Below are 21997 nucleotides of genomic sequence, written 5' to 3'. Positions count from 1 at the left end.
AGACCAGTAGTAGTTTCCGATACACATCTGGAGGCATTCTGTAACCTGCGGACTATCAGAGTGTTGATGAAACACAGAAATTACATCGGGATTGAATACAACTGTCACCATGAGCACTTTCCTCCATGGGAGTAATGTCTCAAACAGTCTTTTTGTTATCGTTCCCTGGAAGACCAGTAGTAGTTCCGGATGCACATCTTTAGGTATTCTGTAATCTGTGGACTATCAGAGTGTTGATGAAACTCAGAAATAGCATCGGGTTTGAATACAACAGTCACCATGCGCTCATTCCTGCATGGGAGTAATTTGTCAAACAGTGTATGCTTTGATCGTTCCCCGGAAGACCAGTAGTAGTTTCCGATGCACATCTGGAGGCATTCTGTAATCTGTGGACTATCAGAGTGTTGATGAAACACAGAACATGCATCGTGATTGAGTACTGCAGTCACCATGCGCACTTTCCTCAATGGGAGTAATGTCTCACAATGTCTACGGTTTGATCGTTCCCTGGAAGACCAGTAGTAGTTTCCGATGCACATCTGGAGGTATTCTGTAATATGTTGAATATCAGTATGTTGATGAAACACAGAAATTGCATCGGGATTGAGTACAACAGTCACCATGCGCACTTTCCTCTATGGGAGTAATGTCTCACAATGTCTACGGTTTGATCGTTCCCTGGAAGACCAGTAGTAGTTTCCGAAGCACATCTGGAGCCATTCTGTAATCTGTGGACAATCAGAGTGTTGATGAAATACAGAAATTGCATCGGGATTGAATACAACAGTCACCATGCGCACTTTCCTACATGGGAGTATTGTCTCTAACAGTCTACGCTTTGATCGCTCCTTGGAAGACCAGTAGTAGTTTCCGATGAACATCTGGAGGCATTCTGTAATCTGTGGACCTTAAAAGTGTTGATGAATCACTTAAATTGCCTCGCGATTGAATACAACAGTCACTATGCGCACTTTCCTCCATGTGAGTAATGTCTGAAACAGTCTACGCTTTAATCGTTCCCTGGAAGACCAGTAGTAGTTTCCGATGCACATCTGGAGGCATTCTGTAATCTGTGGACCTTCGAAGTGTTGATGAATCACAGAAATTGCCTCGGGATTGAATACAACAGTCACCATGCGCACTTTCCTCTATGGGAGTAATGTCTCACACTGTCTACGGTTTCATCGTTCCCTGGAAGACCAGTAGTAGTTTCCGATGCACATCTGGAGGCATTCTGTAATCTGTGGACAATCAGAGTGTTGATGCAACACAGAAATTGCATCGGGATTGAATACAACAGTCACCATGCGCACTTTCCACCATGGGAGTAATGTCTCAGACAGTCTACGCTTTGATCGTTCCCAGGAAGACCAGTAGTAGTTTCCGATGCACATCTGGAGGCATTCTGTAATCTGTGGACAATTAGAGTGTTGATGAAACACAGAAATTGCATCGGGATTGAATACAACAGTCACCATGCGCATTTTCCTACATGGGAGTATTGTCTCTAACAGTCTACGCTTTAATCGTTCCCTGGAAGACCAGTACTAGTTTCCGATGCACATCTGGAGGCATTCTGTAATCTGTGGACTATCAGAGTTTTGATGAATCATAGAAATTGCATCGGGATTGAATAAAACAGTCACCATGCGCACTTTCCTCTGTTGGAGTAATGTCTCACACTGTCTAAGGTTTCATCGTTCCCTGGAAGACCAGTGGTAGTTTCCGATGCACATCCGGAGGCACTCTGTAATCGGTGGACCTTCAAAGTGTTGATGAAACACAGAAACTGCATCGGGAGTGAATACAACAGTCACCATCCGCACTTTCCTCCATTAGAGTAATGTCTCAAACAGTCTACGTTTTGATCGTTCCCTGGAAGACCAGTAGTTGTTTCCGATGCATATCTGGAGGCATTCTGAAATCTGTGGACAATCAGACTGTTGAGGAAACACAGAAATTGCATCGGGATTGAGTACAACAGTCACCATGCGCACTTTCCTCCATGGGAGTAATGTCTCAGACAGTCTACGCTTTGATCGTTCCCAGGAAGACCAGTAGTAGTTTCCGATGCACATCTGGAGGCATTCTGTAATCTGTGGACTATCAGAGTTTTGATGAATCATAGAAATTGCATCGGGATTGAATAAAACAGTCACCATGCGCACTTTCCTCCATGGGAGTAATGTCTCAAACAGTCTACGCTTTGATCGTTCCCTGGAAGACCAGTAGTAGTTTCCGATGCACATCTGGAGGCATTCTGTAATCTGTGGACTATCAGACTGTTGATGGAACACAGAAATTGCATCGGGATTGAATACAACAGTCACCATGCGCATTTTCCTCCATATGAGTAATGTCTCAAACTGTCTACGTTTTGATCGTTCCCTGGAAGACCAGTAGTATTTTCCGATGCACATCTGGAGGCATGCTGTAATCTGTGGACTATCGGACTGTTGATGAAACACAGAAATTGCATCGGAATTGAAAACAACATCCACCATGCGCACTTCCCTCCATGGGAGTAATGTCTCATACAGTATACGCTTTGATCGTTCCCAGGAAGACCAGTAGTAGTTTCCGATGCTTATCTGGAGGCATGCTGTAATCTGTGGACTATCAGACTGTTGATGAAACACAGAAATTGCATCGGAATTGAAAACAACAGCCACCATGCGCACTTCCCTCCATGGGAGTAATGTCTCAGACAGTCTACGCTTTGATCGTTCCCAGGAAGACCAGTGGTAGTTTCCGATGCACATCTGAAGGCATTCTGTAATCTGTGGACTATCAGAGTGTTGATGAAACACAGAAAATGCATCGGGATTGAATACAGCAGTCACCATGCGCACTTTCCTCCATGGGAGTAATCTCTTAAAGAATTTACGCTTTGATCGTTCCCTGGAAGACCAGTACTAGTTTCCGATGCACATCTGGCGGCATTCTGTAATCTGTGGACTATCAGTTTGTTGATGAAACACAGAAATTGCATCGGGATTGAATACAACAGTCACCATGCGCACTTTCCTCCATGGGAGTAATGTCTCAGACAGTCTACGCTTTGATCGTTCCCAGGAAGACCAGTAGTAGTTTCCGATGCACATCTGGAGGCATTCTGTAATCTGTGGACTATCAGAGTTTTGATGAATCATAGAAATTGCATCGGGATTGAATAAAACAGTCACCATGCGCACTTTCCTCCATGGGAGTAATGTCTCAAACAGTCTACGCTTTGATCGTTCCCTGGAAGACCAGTAGTAGTTTCCGATGCACATCTGGAGGCATTCTGTAATCTGTGGACTATCAGACTGTTGATGGAACACAGAAATAGCATCGGGATTGAATACAACAGTCACCATGCGCATTTTCCTCCATATGAGTAATGTCTCATACAGTATACGCTTTGATCGTTCCCAGGAAGACCAGTAGTAGTTTCCGATGCACATCTGGAGGCATGCTGTAATCTGTGGACTATCAGACTGTTGATGAAACACAGAAATTGCATCGGAATTGAAAACAACAGCCACCATGCGCACTTCCCTCCATGGGAGTATTGTCTCAGACAGTCTACGCTTTGATCGTTCCCAGGAAGACCAGTGGTAGTTTCCGATGCACATCTGGAGGCATTCTGTAATCTGTGGACTATCAGAGTGTTGATGAAACACAGAAAAAGCATCGGGATTGAATACAGCAGTCACCATGCGCACTTTCCTCCATGGGAGTAATCTCTTAAAGAATTTACGCTTTGATCGTTCCCTGGAAGACCAGTACTAGTTTCCGATGCACATCTGGCGGCATTCTGTAATCTGTGGACTATCAGTTTGTTGATGAAACACAGAAATTGCATCGGGATTGAATACAACAGTCACCATGCGCACTTTCCTCCATGGGAGTAATGTCTCAGACAGTCTACGCTTTGATCGTTCCCAGGAAGACCAGTAGTAGTTTCCGATGCACATCTGGAGGCATTCTGTAATCTGTGGACTATCAGAGTTTTGATGAATCATAGAAATTGCATCGGGATTGAATAAAACAGTCACCATGCGCACTTTCCTCCATGGGAGTAATGTCTCAAACAGTCTACGCTTTGATCGTTCCCTGGAAGACCAGTAGTAGTTTCCGATGCACATCTGGAGGCATTCTGTAATCTGTGGACTATCAGACTGTTGATGGAACACAGAAATAGCATCGGGATTGAATACAACAGTCACCATGCGCATTTTCCTCCATATGAGTAATGTCTCATACAGTATACGCTTTGATCGTTCCCAGGAAGACCAGTAGTAGTTTCCGATGCACATCTGGAGGCATGCTGTAATCTGTGGACTATCAGACTGTTGATGAAACACAGAAATTGCATCGGAATTGAAAACAACAGCCACCATGCGCACTTCCCTCCATGGGAGTATTGTCTCAGACAGTCTACGCTTTGATCGTTCCCAGGAAGACCAGTGGTAGTTTCCGATGCACATCTGGAGGCATTCTGTAATCTGTGGACTATCAGAGTGTTGATGAAACACAGAAAAAGCATCGGGATTGAATACAGCAGTCACCATGCGCACTTTCCTCCATGGGAGTAATCTCTTAAAGAATTTACGCTTTGATCGTTCCCTGGAAGACCAGTACTAGTTTCCGATGCACATCTGGCGGCATTCTGTAATCTGTGGACTATCAGTTTGTTGATGAAACACAGAAATTGCATCGGGATTGAATACAACAGTCACCATGCGCACTTTCCTCCATGGGAGTAATGTCTCAGACAGTCTACGCTTTGATCGTTCCCAGGAAGACCAGTAGTAGTTTCCGATGCATATCTGGAGGCATTCTGTAATCTGTGGACTATCAGAGTGTTGATGAAACACAGAACATGCATCGGGATTGAGTACTGCCGTCACCATGCGCACTTTCCTCCATGGGAGTAATGTCTTAAAGAGTTTACGCTTTGATCGTCCCCTGGAAGACCAGTAGTAGTTTCCGATGCACATCTGGAGTCATTCTGTAATCTGTGGACCTACGAAGTGTTAATGAGACAGGGAAATTGCATCGGGTGTGAATTCAACAGTCACCATCCGCACTTTCCTCCATGGGAATAATTCTCAAACAGGCTACGCTTTGATCGTTACCTGGAAGACCAGTAGTAGTTTCCGATGCACATCTGGTGGCATTCTGTAATCTGTGGGCCTTCGAAGTGTTGATGAATCACAGAAATTGCATCGGGATTGAATATAACAGTCACCATGCCCAATTTCCTTCATGGGAGTAACGTCTGAAACAGTCTACGCTTTGATCGTTCCCTGGAAGACCAGTGGTAGTTTCCGATGCACATCTGGAGGCATTCTGTAATCTATGGACTATCAGAGTGTTGATGAAACACAGAATCTGCAGCAGGATTGTATACAGCAGCCACCATGCCCACTTTCCTCCATATGAGTAATGTCTCTAACAGTCTACGCTTTGATCGTTCCCTGGAAGACCAGTAGTAGTTTCCGATACACATCTGGAGGCATTCTGTAACCTGTGGACTATCAGAGTGTTGATAAAACACAGAAATTACATCGGGATTGAATACAACTGTCACCATGAGCACTTTCCTCCATGGGAGTAATGTCTCAAACAGTCTTTTTGTTATCGTTCCCTGGAAGACCAGTAGTAGTTTCGGATGCACATCTTCAGGTATTCTGTAATCTGTGGACTATCAGAGTGTTGATGAAACTCAGAAATAGCATCGGGTTTGAATACAACAGTCACCATGCGCACATTCCTGCATGGGAGTAATTTTTCAAAACAGTCTATGCTTTGATCGTTCCCTGGAAGACCAGTAGTAGTTTCCGATGCACATCTGGAGGCATTCTGTAATCTGTGGACTATCAGAGTGTTGATGAAACACAGAACATGCATCGGGATTGAGTACTGCAGTCACCATGCGCACTTTCCTCTATGGGAGTAATGCCTCACAATGTCTACGGTTTGATCGTTCCCTGGAAGACCAGTAGTAGTTTCCGATGCACATCTGGAGGCATTCTGTAATCTGTGGACAATTAGAGAGTTGGTGAAACACAGAAATTGCATCGGGATTGAATACAACAGTCACTATGCGCACTTTCCTCAATGGGAGTAATGTCTCAAGCAGTCTACGCTTTGATCGTTTCCTGGAAGACCAGTAGTAGTTTTCGATATACATCTGGAGGCATTCTGTAATCTGTGGACTATCAGACTGTTGATGAAACACAGAAATTGCATCGGGATTGAGTACAACAGTCACCATGCGCACTTTCCTCTATGGGAGTAATGTCTCACAATGTCTACGGTTTGATCGTTCCCTGGAAGACCAGTAGTAGTTTCCGATGCACATCTGGAGGCATTCTGTAATCTGTGGACAATTAGAGTGTTGGTGAAACACAGAAATTGCATCGGGATTGAATACAACAGTCACCATGCGCATTTTCCTACATGGGAGTGTTGTCTCTAACAGTCTACGCTTTGATCGCTCCTTGGAAGACCAGTGGTCGTTTCCGATGCACATATGGAGGCATTCTGTAATCTGTGGGCCTTAAAAGTGTTGATGAATCACAGAAATTGCCTCTTGATTGAATACAACAGTCGCTATGCGCACTTTCCTCCATGGGAGTAATGTCTGAAACAGTCTACGCTTTAATCGTTCCCTGGAAGACCAGTAGTAGTTTCCAATGCACATCTGGAGGCATTCTCTAATCTGTGGACCTTCAAAGTGTTGATGAATCACAGAAATTGCCTCGGGATTGAATACAACAGTCACCATGCGCACTTTCCTCTGTGGGAGTAATGTCTCACACTGTCTACGGTTTCATCGTTCCCTGGAAGACCAGTAGTAGTTTCCGATGCACATCCAGAGGCATTCTGAAATCGGTGGACCTTCAAAGTGTTGATGAAACACAGAAACTGCATCGGGAGTGAATACAACAGTCACCATCCGCACTTTCCTCCATTTGAGTAATGTCTCAAACAGTCTACGTTTTGATCGTTCCCTGGAAGACCAGTAGTTGTTTCCGATGCATATCTGGAGGCATTCTGAAATGTGTGGACAATCAGACTGTTGATGAAACACATATATTGCATCGGGATTGAGTACAACAGTCACCATGCGCACTTTCCTCCATGGGAGTAATGTCTTAGACAGTCTACGCTTTGATCGTTCCCTGGAAGACCTGTAGTAGATTCCGATGCACATCTGGAGGCATTCTGTAATCTGTGGACTATCAGAATGTTGATGAAACATAGAAATTGCATCGGGATTGAATACAACGGTCACCATCCGCACTTTCCTCCACGGGAGTAATTCTCAAACAGGCTACGCTTTGATCGTTCCCTGGAAGACCAGTAGTAGTTTCCGATGCACATCTGGTGGCTTTCTGTAATATGTGGACCTTTAAAGTGTTGATGAATCACAGAAATTACATCGGGATTGAATATAACAGTCACCATGCCCAATTTCCTCCATGGGAGTAACGTCTGATACAGTCTACGCTTTGATCGTTGCCAGGAACACCAGTAGACGTTTCCGATGCCCATCTGGAGACACTCTGTAATCTGTGGACCATCAGAGTGTTGATGAAACACAGAAATTGCATCGGGATTGAATGCAACATTCACCACGCGCACTTTCCATCATGGGAGTAATGTCTCAAACAGTCTACGCTTTGATCGTTCCCTGGAAGACCAGTGGTAGTTTCAGATGCACATCTGGAGGCAATCTGTAATTTGTGGACTATCAGAGTGTTGATGAAACACAGAAATTACATCGGGATTGAATTGAGCAGTCGCCATGCGCACTTTCCTCCATATGAGTAATGTCTCTAACAGTCTACGCTTTGATCGTTCCCTGGAAGACCAGTAGTAGTTTCCGATACACATCTGGAGGTATTCTGTAATCTGTGGAATATCAGAGTGTTGATGAAACTCAGAAATAGCATCGGGTTTGAATACAACAGTAACCATGCGCACATTCCAGCATGGGAGTAATTTCTCAAACAGTCTATGCTTTGATCGTTCCCTGGAAGACCAGTAGTAGTTTCCGATGCACATCTGGAGGCATTCTGTAATCTGTGGGCCTTCAAAGTGTTGATGAAACACAGAACTTGCATCGGGTGTGAATACAACAGTCACCATCCGAACTTTCATCCATGGGAGTAATGTTTCAGACAGTCTACGCTTTGATCGTTCCCAGGAAGACCAGAAGTAGTTTCCGATGCACATCTGGAGGCATTCTGTGATCTGTGGACTGTCAGAGTGTTTATGAGACACAGAAATATTTTCGGGATTGAATACAAAAGTCACCATGCGCACTTTAATCCATGGGAGTAATGTATCAAACAGTCTACGCTTTGATCGTTCCCTGGAAGACCAGTAGTAGTTCCCGATGCATATCTGGAATCATTCAGTAATCTGTGGACAATCAGACTGTTGATGAAACACAGAAATTGCATCGGGATTGAGTACAACAGTCACCATGCGCACTTTCCTCCATGGGAGTAATGTCTCAGACAGTCTACGCTTTGATCGTTCCCAGGAAGACCAGTAGTAGTTTCCGATGCACATCTGGAGGCATTCTGTAATCTGTGGACTATCAGAGTGTTGATGAATCATAGAAATTGCATCGGGATTGAATACAACAGTCACCATGCGCACTTTCCTCCATGGGAGTAATGTCTCAAACAGTCTACGCTTTGATCGTTCCCTGGAAGACCAGTAGTAGTTTCCGATGCACATCTGGAGGCATTCTGTAATCTGTGGACTATCAGACTGTTGATGGAACACAGAAATTGCATCGGGATTGAATACAACAGTCACAAAATCGCATTTTCCTCCATATGAGTAATGTCTCAAACTGTCTACGCTTTGATCGTTCCCTGGAAGACCAGTAGTAGTTTCCGATGCACATCTGGAGGCATGCTGTAATCTGTGGACTATCGGACTGTTGATGAAACACAGAAATTGCATCGGAATTGAAAACAACAGCCACCATGCGCACTTCCCTCCATGGGAGTAATGTCTCAGACAGTATACGCTTTGATCGTTCCCAGGAAGACCAGTAGTAGTTTCCGATGCACATCTGGAGGCATGCTGTAATCTGTGGACTATCAGACTGTTGATGAAACACAGAAATTTCATCGGAATTGAAAACAACAGCCACCATGCGCACTTCCCTCCATGGGAGTAATGTCTCAGACAGTCTACGCTTTGATCGTTCCCAGGAAGACCAGTAGTAGTTTCCGATGCACATCTGCTGGCATTCTGTAATCTGTGGACTATCAGAGTGTTGATGAAACACAGAACATGCATCGGGATTGAGTACTGCAGTCACCATGCGCACTTTCCTCCATGGGAGTAATGTCTTAAAGAGTTTACGCTTTGATCGTTCCCTGGAAGACCAGTGGTAGTTTCCGATGCACATATGGAGGCATTCTGTAATCTGTGGACTATCAGAGTGTTGATGAAACACAGAATCTGCATCGGGATTCAATACAACAGTCACAATGCGCACTTTCCTCCATGGGAGTAATGTCTCAAACAGCCTACGCTTTGATCGCTACTTGAAAGACCAGTTGTAGTTTCCGATGCACATATGGAGGCATTCTGTAATCTGTGGACAATCAGACTGTTGATGAAACACAGAAATTGCATCGGGACTCAGTACAACAGCCGCCATGCGCACTTTCCTCCATGGGAGTAATGTCACAGATAGTCTACTCTTTGATCGTTCCCAGGAAGACCAGTAGCAGTTTCCGATGCACACCTGGAGGCATTCTGTAATCTGTGGACTATCAGAGTGTTGATGAAATACAGAAATTACATCGGGATTCAATACAACAGTCACCATGAGCACTTTCCTCCATGGGAGTAATGTCTCAAACAGTCTTTTTTTTATCGTTCCCTGTAAGACCAGTAGCAGTTTCGGATGCACGTCTGGAGTCATTCTGTAATCTGTGGACCTACAAAGTGTTGATGAAACACAGAAATTGCATCGGGAGTGAATACAACAGTCACCATCCGCACTTTCCTCCATGGGAGTAATTCTCAAACAGGCTTCGCTTTGATCGTTCACTGGAAGACCAATAGTAGTTTCCGATGCACATCTGGCGGCATTCTGTAATCTGTGGACTATTAGACTGTTCATGAAACACAGAAATTGCATCGGGATTGAATACAACAGTCACCATACACACTTTCCTCCCTGGGAGTAACGTCTGAAACAGTCTACGCTTTGAACGTTCCCAGGAAGACCAGTAGTAGTTTCCGATGCACATCTGGTGGCATTCTGTAATCTGTGGACCTACAAAGTGTTGATGAAACACAGAAATTGCGTCGGGTGTGAATACAACAGTCACCATCCGCGCTTACCTCCATTGGAGTAATTCTCAAACAAGCTACGTTTTGATCGTTCCCTGGATGGCCAGCAGTAGTTTCCGATGCACATCTGGAGGCATTCTGTAATCTGTGGACTATCAGTTTGTTGATGAAACACAGAAATTGCATCGAGATTGAATACAACAGTCACCATGAGCACTTTCCTCCATGGGAGTAATGTCTCAGACAGTCTACGCTTTGATCGTTCCCAGGAAGACCAGTAGTAGTTTCCGATGCACATCTGGACTCATTCTGTAATCTGTGGACTATCAGAGTGTTGATGAAACACAGAACATGCATCGGGATTGAGTACTGCAGTCACCAGGCCCTCTTTCCTCCATGGGAGTAATGTCTCAAACAGTCTACGCTTTGATCGTTCCCTGGAAGACCAGTGGTAGTTTCCGATGCACATCTAAAGGCATTCTGTAATCTGTGGACTATCAGAGTGTTGATGAAACACAGAAATTGCATCGGGATTGAATACAACAGTCACCAGGCCCTCTTTCCTCCATGGGAGTAATGTCTCAAACAGTCTACGCTTTGATCGTTCCCTGGAAGACCAGTGGTAGTTTCCGATGCACATCTGGAGGCATTCTGTAACCTGTGGACTGTCAGAGTGTTTATGAAACACAGAAATTGCATCGGGATTGAATACAGCAGTCACCATGAACACATTCCTCCATGGGGGTAATGTCTCTAACAGTCTACGATTTGATCTTTCCTTGAAGACCAGTGGTAGTTTCCGATGCACATCTGGAGGCATTCAGTAATCTGTTGACAATCAGAGTGTTGATGAAACACAGAAATAGCATCGGGATTGAATACAACAGTCACCATGCGTACTTTCCTGCGTGGGAGTAATGTCTCAAACAGTGTACGCTTTGATCGTTCTCTGGAAGACCAGTAGTAGTTTCCGATGCACCACTGGAGGCATTCTGTAATCTGTGGCATATCAGACTGTTGATGAAACACAGAAATTGCATCGGGATTGAATACAAAAGTCACCATGCGCACTTTCCTCCATGGGAGTAATGTCTCAAACAGTCTACGCTTTGATCGTTCCCTGGAAGACCAGTAGTAGTTTCCGATGCATATCTGGAATCATTCTGTAATCTGTGGACAATCAGACTGTCGATGAAGCACAGAAATTGCATCGGGATTGAGTACAACAGTCACCATGAGCACTTTCCTCTGTGGGAGTAATGTCTCACACTGTCTACGGTTTCATCGTTCCCTGGAAGACCAGTAGTAGTTTCCGATGCACATCCGGAGGCATTCTGTAATCGGTGGACCTTCAAAGTGTTGATGAAACACAGAAACTGCATCGGGAGTGAATACAACAGTCACCATCCGCACTTTCCTCCATTTGAGTAATGTCTCAATCAGTCTACGTTTTGATCGTTCCCTGGAAGACCAGTAGTTGTTTCCGATGCATATCTGGAGGCATTCTGAAATCTGTGGACAATCAGACTGTTGATGAAACACATATATTGCATCGGGATTGAGTACAACAGTCACCATGCGCACTTTCCTCCTTGGGAGTAATGTCTTAGACAGTCTACGCTTTGATCGTTCCCTGGAAGACCAGTGGTAGTTTCCGATGCACATCTGGAGGCATTCTCTAATCTGTGGACCTTCAAAGTGTTGATGAATCACAGAAATTGCCTCGGGATTGAATACAACAGTCACCATGCGCACTTTCCTCTGTGGGAGTAATGTCTCACACTGTCTACGGTTTCATCGTTCCCTGGAAGACCAGTAGTAGTTTCCGATGCACATCCGGAGGCATTCTGTAATCGGTGGACCTTCAAAGTGTTGATGAAACACAGAAACTGCATCGGGAGTGAATACAACAGTCACCATCCGCACTTTCCTCCATTTGAGTAATGTCTCAATCAGTCTACGTTTTGATCGTTCCCTGGAAGACCAGTAGTTGTTTCCGATGCATATCTGGAGGCATTCTGAAATCTGTGGACAATCAGACTGTTGATGAAACACATATATTGCATCGGGATTGAGTACAACAGTCACCATGCGCACTTTCCTCCTTGGGAGTAATGTCTTAGACAGTCTACGCTTTGATCGTTCCCTGGAAGACCAGTGGTAGTTTCCGATGCACATCTGGAGGCAATCTGTAATTTGTGGACTATCAGAGTGTTGATGAAACACAGAAATTACATCGGGATTGAATTGAGCAGTCGCCATGCGCACTTTCCTCCATATGAGTAATGTCTCTAACAGTCTACGCTTTGATCGTTCCCTGGAAGACCAGTAGTAGTTTCCGATACACATCTGGAGGTATTCTGTAATCTGTGGAATATCAGAGTGTTGATGAAACTCAGAAATAGCATCGGGTTTGAATACAACAGTCACCATGCGCACATTCCAGCATGGGAGTAATTTCTCAAACAGTCTATGCTTTGATCGTTCCCTGGAAGACCAGTAGTAGTTTCCGATGCACATCTGGAGGCATTCTGTAATCTGTGGGCCTTCAAAGTGTTGATGAAACACAGAAATTGCATCGGGTGTGAATACAACAGTCACCATCCGAACTTCCCTCCATGGAAGTAATGTCTCAAACAGTCTACGCTTTGATCGTTCCCTGGAAGACCAGTAGTAGTTTCCGATGCACATCTGGAGGCATTCTGTAGTCTGTGGACAATCAGACTGTTGATGAAACACAGAAATTGCATCGGGATTGAATACAACAGTCACCGTGCGCACTTTCATCCATGGGAGTAATGTTTCAGACAGTCTACGCTTTGATCGTTCCCAGGAAGACCAGAAGTAGTTTCCGATGCACGTCTGGAGGCATTCTGTAATCTGTGGACTATCAGAGTGTTGATAAAACACAGAAATTGCATCGGGATTGAATACAACAGTCACCAGTCCCTCTTTCCTCCATGGGAGTAATGTCTCAAACAGTCTACGCTTTGATCGTTACCTGGAAGACCAGTGGTAGTTTCCGATGCACATCTGGAGGCATTCTGTGATCTGTGGACTGTCAGAGTGTTTACGAGACACAGAAATATTTTCGGGATTGAATACAAAAGTCACCATGCGCACTTTAATCCATGGGAGTAATGTATCAAACAGTCTACGCTTTGATCGTTCCCTGGAAGACCAGTAGTAGTTCCCGATGCATATCTGGAATCATTCAGTAATCTGTGGACAATCAGACTGTTGATGAAACACAGAAATTGCATCGGGATTGAGTACAACAGTCACCATGCGCACTTTCCTCCATGGGAGTAATGTCTCAGACAGTCTACGCTTTGATCGTTCCCAGGAAGACCAGTAGTAGTTTCCGATGCACATCTGGAGGCATTCTGTAATCTGTGGACTATCAGAGTGTTGATGAATCATAGAAATTGCATCGGGATTGAATACAACAGTCACCATGCGCACTTTCCTCCATGGGAGTAATGTCTCAAACATTCTACGCTTTGATCGTTCCCTGGAAGACCAGTAGTAGTTTCCGATGCACATCTGGAGGCATTCTGTAATCTGTGGACTATCAGACTGTTGATGGAACACAGAAATTGCATCGGGATTGAATACAACAGTCACCAAATCGCATTTTCCTCCATATGAGTAATGTCTCAAACTGTCTACGCTTTGATCGTTCCGTGGAAGACCAGTAGTAGTTTCCGATGCACATCTGGAGGCATGCTGTAATCTGTGGACTATCGGACTGTTGATGAAACACAGAAATTGCATCGGAATTGAAAACAACAGCCACCATGCGCACTTCCCTCCATGGGAGTAATGTCTCAGACAGTATACGCTTTGATCGTTCCCAGGAAGACCAGTAGTAGTTTCCGATGCACATCTGGAGGCATGCTGTAATCTGTGGACTATCAGACTGTTGATGAAACACAGAAATTTCATCGGAATTGAAAACATCAGCCACCATGCGCACTTCCCTCCATGGGAGTAATGTCTCAGACAGTCTACGCTTTGATCGTTCCCAGGAAGACCAGTAGTAGTTTCCGATGCACATCTGGAGGCATTCTGTAATCTGTGGACTATCAGAGTGTTGATGAAACACAGAAAAAGCATCGGGATTGAATACAGCAGTCACCATGCGCACTTTCCTCCATGGGAGTAATCTCTTAAAGAATTTACGCTTTGTTCGTTCCCTGGAAGACCAGTAGTAGTTTCCGATGCACATCTGGAGGCACTCTGTGATCTGTGGACTAACAGTTTGTTGATGAAACACAGAAATTGAATCGGGATTGAATACAACAGTCACCATGCGCACTTTCCTCCATGGGAGTAATGTCTCAGACAGTCTACGCTTTGATCGTTCCCAGGAAGACCAGTAGTAGTTTCCGATGCACATCTGGAGGCATTCTGTAATCTGTGGACTATCAGAGTGTTGATGAAACACAGAACTTGCATCGGGATTGAGTACTGCAGTCACCATGCGCACTTTCCTCCATGGGAGTAATGTCTTAAAGAGTTTACGCTTTGATCGTTCCCTGGAAGACCAGTGGTAGTTTCCGATGCACATATGGAGGCATTCTGTAATCTGTGGACTATCAGAGTGTTGATGAAACACAGAATCTGCATCGGGCTTCAATACAACAGTCACAATGCGCACTTTCCTCCATGGGAGTAATGTCTCAAACAGCCTACGCTTTGATCGCTACTTGGAAGACCAGTTGTAGTTTCCGATGCACATCTGGAGGCATTCTGTAATCTGTGGACAATCAGACTGTTGATGAAACACAGAAATTGCATCGGGACTCAGTACAACAGCCGCCATGCGCACTTTCCTCCATGGGAGTAATGTCACAGATAGTCTACTCTTTGATCGTTCCCAGGAAGACCAGTAGCAGTTTCCGATGCACACCTGGAGGCATTCTGTAATCTGTGGACTATTAGACTGTTCATGAAACACAGAAATTGCATCGGGATTGAATACAACAGTCACCATGCACACTTTCCTCCCTGGGAGTAACGTCTGAAACAGTCTACGCTTTGAACGTTCCCAGGAAGACCAGTAGTAGTTTCCGATGCACATCTGTTGGCATTCTGTAATCTGTGGACCTACAAAGTGTTGATGAAACACAGAAATTGCATCGGGTGTGAATACAACAGTCACCATCCGCGCTTACCTCCATGGGAGTAATTCTCAAACAAGCTACGTTTTGATCGTTCCCTGGAAGACCAGCAGTAGTTTCCGATGCACATCTGGAGGCATTCTGTAATCTGTGGACTATCAGAGTGTTGATGAATCATAGAAATTGCATCGGGATTGAATACAACAGTCACCATGCGCACTTTCCTCCATGGGAGTAATGTCTCAAACAGTCTACGCTTTGATCGTTCCCTGGAAGACCAGTAGTAGTTTCCGATGCACATCTGGAGGCATTCTGTAATCTGTGGACTATCAGACTGTTGATGGAACACAGAAATTGCATCGGGATTGAATACAACAGTCACAAAATCGCATTTTCCTCCATATGAGTAATGTCTCAAACTGTCTACGCTTTGATCGTTCCCTGGAAGACCAGTAGTAGTTTCCGATGCACATCTGGAGGCATGCTGTAATCTGTGGACTATCGGACTGTTGATGAAACACAGAAATTGCATCGGAATTGAAAACAACAGCCACCATGCGCACTTCCCTCCATGGGAGTAATGTCTCAGACAGTATACGCTTTGATCGTTCCCAGGAAGACCAGTAGTAGTTTCCGATGCACATCTGGAGGCATGCTGTAATCTGTGGACTATCAGACTGTTGATGAAACACAGAACATGCATCGGGATTGAGTACTGCAGTCACCATGCGCACTTTCCTCCATGGGAGTAATGTCTTAAAGAGTTTACGCTTTGATCGTTCCCTGGAAGACCAGTGGTAGTTTCCGATGCACATATGGAGGCATTCTGTAATCTGTGGACTATCAGAGTGTTGATGAAACACAGAATCTGCATCGGGATTCAATACAACAGTCACAATGCGCACTTTCCTCCATGGGAGTAATGTCTCAAACAGCCTACGCTTTGATCGCTACTTGAAAGACCAGTTGTAGTTTCCGATGCACATATGGAGGCATTCTGTAATCTGTGGACAATCAGACTGTTGATGAAACACAGAAATTGCATCGGGACTCAGTACAATAGCCGCCATGCGCACTTTCCTCCATGGGAGTAATGTCACAGATAGTCTACTCTTTGATCGTTCCCAGGAAGACCAGTAGCAGTTTCCGATGCACACCTGGAGGCATTCTGTAATCTGTGGACTATCAGAGTGTTGATGAAATACAGAAATTACATCGGGATTCAATACAACAGTCACCATGAGCACTTTCCTCCATGGGAGTAATGTCTCAAACAGTCTTTTTTTTATCGTTCCCTGTAAGACCAGTAGCAGTTTCGGATGCACGTCTGGAGTCATTCTGTAATCTGTGGACCTACAAAGTGTTGATGAAACACAGAAATTGCATCGGGAGTGAATACAACAGTCACCATCCGCACTTTCCTCCATGGGAGTAATTCTCAAACAGGCTTCGCTTTGATCGTTCACTGGAAGACCAATAGTAGTTTCCGATGCACATCTGGCGGCATTCTGTAATCTGTGGACTATTAGACTGTTCATGAAACACAGAAATTGCATCGGGATTGAATACAACAGTCACCATACACACTTTCCTCCCTGGGAGGAACGTCTGAAACAGTCTACGCTTTGAACGTTCCCAGGAAGACCAGTAGTAGTTTCCGATGCACATCTGGTGGCATTCTGTAATCTGTGGACCTACAAAGTGTTGATGAAACACAGAAATTGCGTCGGGTGTGAATACAACAGTCACCATCCGCGCTTACCTCCATTGGAGTAATTCTCAAACAAGCTACGTTTTGATCGTTCCCTGGATGGCCAGCAGTAGTTTCCGATGCACATCTGGAGGCATTCTGTAATCTGTGGACTATCAGTTTGTTGATGAAACACAGAAATTGCATCGAGATTAAATACAACAGTCACCATGAGCACTTTCCTCCATGGGAGTAATGTCTCAGACAGTCTACGCTTTGATCGTTCCCAGGAAGACCAGTAGTAGTTTCCGATGCACATCTGGACTCATTCTGTAATCTGTGGACTATCAGAGTGTTGATGAAACACAGAACATGCATCGGGATTGAGTACTGCAGTCACCAGGCCCTCTTTCCTCCATGGGAGTAATGTCTCAAACAGTCTACGCTTTGATCGTTCCCTGGAAGACCAGTGGTAGTTTCCGATGCACATCTAAAGGCATTCTGTAATCTGTGGACTATCAGAGTGTTTATGAAACACAGAAATTGCATCGGGATTGAATACAGCAGTCACCATGAACACATTCCTCCATGGGGGTAATGTCTCTAACAGTCTACGCTTTGATCTTTCCTTGAAGACCAGTGGTAGTTTCCGATGCACATCTGGAGGCATTCAGTAATCTGTTGACAATCAGAGTGTTGATGAAACACAGAAATAGCATCGGGATTGAATACAACAGTCACCATGCGTACTTTCCTGCGTGGGAGTAATGTCTCAAACAGTGTACGCTTTGATCGTTCTCTGGAAGACCAGTAGTAGTTTCCGATGCACCACTGGAGGCATTCTGTAATCTGTGGCATATCAGACTGTTGATGAAACACAGAAATTGCATCGGGATTGAATACAAAAGTCACCATGCGCACTTTCCTCCATGGGAGTAATGTCTCAAACAGTCTACGCTTTGATCGTTCCCTGGAAGACCAGTAGTAGTTTCCGATGCATATCTGGAATCATTCTGTAATCTGTGGACAATCAGACTGTCGATGAAGCACAGAAATTGCATCGGGATTGAGTACAACAGTCACCATGAGCACTTTCCTCCATGGGAGTAATGTCTCAGAAAGTCTACGCTTTGATCGTTCCCAGGAAGACCAGTAGTAGTTTTCGATGGACTTCTGGAGGCATTCTGTAATCTGTGGACTATCAGAGTGTTGATGAATCATAGAAATTGCATCGGGATTGAATACAACAGTCACCATGCGCACTTTCCTCCATGGGAGTAATGTCTCAAACATTCTACGCTTTGATCGTTCCCTGGAAGACCAGTAGTAGTTTCCGATGCACATCTGGAGGCATTCTCTAATCTGTGGACCTTCAAAGTGTTGATGAATCACAGAAATTGCCTCGGGATTGAATACAACAGTCACCATGCGCACTTTCCTCTGTGGGAGTAATGTCTCACACTGTCTACGGTTTCATCGTTCCCTGGAAGACCAGTAGTAGTTTCCGATGCACATCCGGAGGCATTCTGTAATCGGTGGACCTTCAAAGTGTTGATGAAACACAGAAACTGCATCGGGAGTGAATACAACAGTCACCATCCGCACTTTCCTCCATTTGAGTAATGTCTCAATCAGTCTACGTTTTGATCGTTCCCTGGAAGACCAGTAGTTGTTTCCGATGCATATCTGGAGGCATTCTGAAATCTGTGGACAATCAGACTGTTGATGAAACACATATATTGCATCGGGATTGAGTACAACAGTCACCATGCGCACTTTCCTCCTTGGGAGTAATGTCTTAGACAGTCTACGCTTTGATCGTTCCCTGGAAGACCAGTGGTAGTTTCCGATGCACATCTGGAGGCAATCTGTAATTTGTGGACTATCAGAGTGTTGATGAAACACAGAAATTACATCGGGATTGAATTGAGCAGTCGCCATGCGCACTTTCCTCCATATGAGTAATGTCTCTAACAGTCTACGCTTTGATCGTTCCCTGGAAGACCAGTAGTAGTTTCCGATACACATCTGGAGGTATTCTGTAATCTGTGGAATATCAGAGTGTTGATGAAACTCAGAAATAGCATCGGGTTTGAATACAACAGTCACCATGCGCACATTCCAGCATGGGAGTAATTTCTCAAACAGTCTATGCTTTGATCGTTCCCTGGAAGACCAGTAGTAGTTTCCGATGCACATCTGGAGGCATTCTGTAATCTGTGGGCCTTCAAAGTGTTGATGAAACACAGAAATTGCATCGGGTGTGAATACAACAGTCACCATCCGAACTTCCCTCCATGGAAGTAATGTCTCAAACAGTCTACGCTTTGATCGTTCCCTGGAAGACCAGTAGTAGTTTCCGATGCACATCTGGAGGCATTCTGTAGTCTGTGGACAATCAGACTGTTGATGAAACACAGAAATTGCATCGGGATTGAATACAACAGTCACCGTGCGCACTTTCATCCATGGGAGTAATGTTTCAGACAGTCTACGCTTTGATCGTTCCCAGGAAGACCAGAAGTAGTTTCCGATGCACGTCTGGAGGCATTCTGTAATCTGTGGACTATCAGAGTGTTGATAAAACACAGAAATTGCATCGGGATTGAATACAACAGTCACCAGTCCCTCTTTCCTCCATGGGAGTAATGTCTCAAACAGTCTACGCTTTGATCGTTACCTGGAAGACCAGTGGTAGTTTCCGATGCACATCTGGAGGCATTCTGTGATCTGTGGACTGTCAGAGTGTTTACGAGACACAGAAATATTTTCGGGATTGAATACAAAAGTCACCATGCGCACTTTAATCCATGGGAGTAATGTATCAAACAGTCTACGCTTTGATCGTTCCCTGGAAGACCAGTAGTAGTTCCCGATGCATATCTGGAATCATTCAGTAATCTGTGGACAATCAGACTGTTGATGAAACACAGAAATTGCATCGGGATTGAGTACAACAGTCACCATGCGCACTTTCCTCCATGGGAGTAATGTCTCAGACAGTCTACGCTTTGATCGTTCCCAGGAAGACCAGTAGTAGTTTCCGATGCACATCTGGAGGCATTCTGTAATCTGTGGACTATCAGAGTGTTGATGAATCATAGAAATTGCATCGGGATTGAATACAACAGTCACCATGCGCACTTTCCTCCATGGGAGTAATGTCTCAAACATTCTACGCTTTGATCGTTCCCTGGAAGACCAGTAGTAGTTTCCGATGCACATCTGGAGGCATTCTGTAATCTGTGGACTATCAGACTGTTGATGGAACACAGAAATTGCATCGGGATTGAATACAACAGTCACCAAATCGCATTTTCCTCCATATGAGTAATGTCTCAAACTGTCTACGCTTTGATCGTTCCGTGGAAGACCAGTAGTAGTTTCCGATGCACATCTGGAGGCATGCTGTAATCTGTGGACTATCGGACTGTTGATGAAACACAGAAATTGCATCGGAATTGAAAACAACAGCCACCATGCGCACTTCCCTCCATGGGAGTAATGTCTCAGACAGTATACGCTTTGATCGTTCCCAGGAAGACCAGTAGTAGTTTCCGATGCACATCTGGAGGCATGCTGTAATCTGTGGACTATCAGACTGTTGATGAAACACAGAAATTTCATCGGAATTGAAAACATCAGCCACCATGCGCACTTCCCTCCATGGGAGTAATGTCTCAGACAGTCTACGCTTTGATCGTTCCCAGGTAGACCAGTAGTAGTTTCCGATGCACATCTGGAGGCATTCTGTAATCTGTGGACTATCAGAGTGTTGATGAAACACAGAAAAAGCATCGGGATTGAATACAGCAGTCACCATGCGCACTTTCCTCCATGGGAGTAATCTCTTAAAGAATTTACGCTTTGTTCGTTCCCTGGAAGACCAGTAGTAGTTTCCGATGCACATCTGGAGGCACTCTGTGATCTGTGGACTAACAGTTTGTTGATGAAACACAGAAATTGAATCGGGATTGAATACAACAGTCACCATGCGCACTTTCCTCCATGGGAGTAATGTCTCAGACAGTCTACGCTTTGATCGTTCCCAGGAAGACCAGTAGTAGTTTCCGATGCACATCTGGAGGCATTCTGTAATCTGTGGACTATCAGAGTGTTGATGAAACACAGAACTTGCATCGGGATTGAGTACTGCAGTCACCATGCGCACTTTCCTCCATGGGAGTAATGTCTTAAAGAGTTTACGCTTTGATCGTTCCCTGGAAGACCAGTGGTAGTTTCCGATGCACATATGGAGGCATTCTGTAATCTGTGGACTATCAGAGTGTTGATGAAACACAGAATCTGCATCGGGCTTCAATACAACAGTCACAATGCGCACTTTCCTCCATGGGAGTAATGTCTCAAACAGCCTACGCTTTGATCGCTACTTGGAAGACCAGTTGTAGTTTCCGATGCACATCTGGAGGCATTCTGTAATCTGTGGACAATCAGACTGTTGATGAAACACAGAAATTGCATCGGGACTCAGTACAACAGCCGCCATGCGCACTTTCCTCCATGGGAGTAATGTCACAGATAGTCTACTCTTTGATCGTTCCCAGGAAGACCAGTAGCAGTTTCCGATGCACACCTGGAGGCATTCTGTAATCTGTGGACTATTAGACTGTTCATGAAACACAGAAATTGCATCGGGATTGAATACAACAGTCACCATGCACACTTTCCTCCCTGGGAGTAACGTCTGAAACAGTCTACGCTTTGAACGTTCCCAGGAAGACCAGTAGTAGTTTCCGATGCACATCTGGAGGCATTCTGTAATCTGTGGACTATCAGTTTGTTGATGAAACACAGAAATTGCATCGAGATTGAATACAACAGTCACCATGAGCAC

The sequence above is a fragment of the Schistocerca gregaria genome, unplaced genomic scaffold (genome assembly GCF_023897955.1).
Source record: "Schistocerca gregaria isolate iqSchGreg1 unplaced genomic scaffold, iqSchGreg1.2 ptg000073l, whole genome shotgun sequence".
Classification (NCBI taxonomy): domain Eukaryota; kingdom Metazoa; phylum Arthropoda; class Insecta; order Orthoptera; family Acrididae; genus Schistocerca; species Schistocerca gregaria.
This window is presented reverse-complemented; position numbering follows the sequence as displayed.